General features: G+C 46.0%; 1 long non-coding RNA gene across 1 annotated transcript; it reads right to left on the bottom strand.

The window, feature by feature from the left end:
* Positions 1–201: 201 nt before the first annotated feature.
* LOC122465297 lies at positions 202–1,368 on the bottom strand. The gene is made up of 2 exons (XR_006290031.1): positions 1,302–1,368; positions 202–785 (listed from the first exon to the last, which is right to left on the bottom strand). It is a non-coding gene; the product is annotated as an uncharacterized LOC122465297 (long non-coding RNA).
* Between the last annotated feature and the right edge of the window lie 303 nt (positions 1,369–1,671).

Below are 1,671 nucleotides of genomic sequence, written 5' to 3'. Positions count from 1 at the left end.
TTGTATACAGCTTCCTCGTTGTGTCTTACCATGTGTTTATCTTTATTCTTCAAAAAATACATTGTAGGATGTGATGTAGAGATGGCAATAAACTTTCTTAGTTAAATGAATGCCTTTATTTGTGATAATGGATGTGTTACAAATATAATATAGAAATAAAATATTAAAGCACTGCCAGGTGGGCCAGCTGCCATTAGAACACTTAAACAACAATAGTAAACCAACACAAACACTAGCGATGAAACAAAATGCATACATCAAACACCGAACAGTACAAACAGTGAAACCAGTGCCATCAAAACAACCTCTTAATTTTGTATGTTCTCTGGCATCTTCTCCTTTCCCTTTCTTGTGCATTTAGCATGCACTTGGTGCTACTGTCTGGGTGTGGAGGCCTGCGAGGGGGAGAGGGTCATCACAGGGGTGGAAGTATGCATTGGGCAGGGGTTCCTAGACCAGAGTGGAGGACTACAGGAGGTAGATTTTTCCTGTCCAGCTGCTGCTAAGTCCAAGGTGAGTGGATCACCCAACCATGGAGTTGTCCAAAGTGTTCCTGGTCTGCTGGCATGGTCCTGTGGAGGGGACCTCGTGCTGTGGAGTGGGTGCAGCAGGAGCCTGCATTCTAGTGGCCATTAGCTAAAGCAGTTGCTCAGACAGGTCTTTCAGATAGGCCGTCTTCCTCCTTCAGCCAACGTTCCTATTCCAGGAGCTCCAATGCAAGCTGCAATGCTCCCGTGCTGCAATTCTGTCTTCAAGCTCTGCAGCCCGCCTGGGTTGTTCCGTACCTGCAGAGAGGCAAGCAAAACAGTATGCTGTTGTCTCAGTAATTCACAGATGGTTCAGTGCCTGAGCACAGGAAAAATCCTCGTGGAATCTCAAGGCCAAAAAATAATCCTTCATAAAACTGAACTTCAATATGTAGTGAGAGAAACACTTCAGATCCCAGAAGCTCCAGGGGCACAACCAGGTTAATTGCAGTGAAAAGAGTGCACAGAGAATGGTGAGTTAAAAGTCACAATTGGTTTTGTATAGAAATCGCAGGCCACCTTTCCCTCTGGGGCAATGGATGGCCCACGGCTTACTACATAAATCCTTTTCCCCCCAAGGCAGAGTTCCTTCACATTGGATTCCTCACTGCAAATAGTCCTCACACACTCCTTCGCTGGTTCAACACCATGTGCTTTAGTTACAATGTGCTTTCCAAGTGTTTGTTCCCTCCTGCCTAAGGCTTTTCCCCAAGCCTTTGTCTAACACCAATGCACAGCTCAGGAGAGAGAGAGAGAGAGAGAGAGAGAGATCACCTTTGAGATCTTGGGCTCCTTTGCTCTTCCTTCCAGCCTTCCCTTGGGCCTCCCTCCTGTCTCTTCCGCTGCCCCTGTTAATAATCCTCAGATGATGAGCAGAATCTCCTCGTTAATTGGTTAATCACCTAGTGCTTAATCAATTATCTCATCACTTTGGTTCATGTGGGGATGCTTGCCAAGTGCACAGAGTGGTGAGTCAGCTTCAGGCTGCTCTCATGCTGTCACACCTTTCTATCATTTCAGGCATTCCACATTTTGGAGGATGTAACAATTCTTTTGGATCCAGAACGGCAAAGGGATATCTTATTTCAAGATGCAAGGCAAGCCAGCTGTGTATGCTGCAGAAGTTTTCAAACGTATGGTGACG

The sequence above is a fragment of the Chelonia mydas genome, chromosome 3 (genome assembly GCF_015237465.2).
Source record: "Chelonia mydas isolate rCheMyd1 chromosome 3, rCheMyd1.pri.v2, whole genome shotgun sequence".
NCBI classification, from domain to species: Eukaryota; Metazoa; Chordata; order Testudines; family Cheloniidae; genus Chelonia; species Chelonia mydas.
This window is presented reverse-complemented; position numbering and strand designations above follow the sequence as displayed.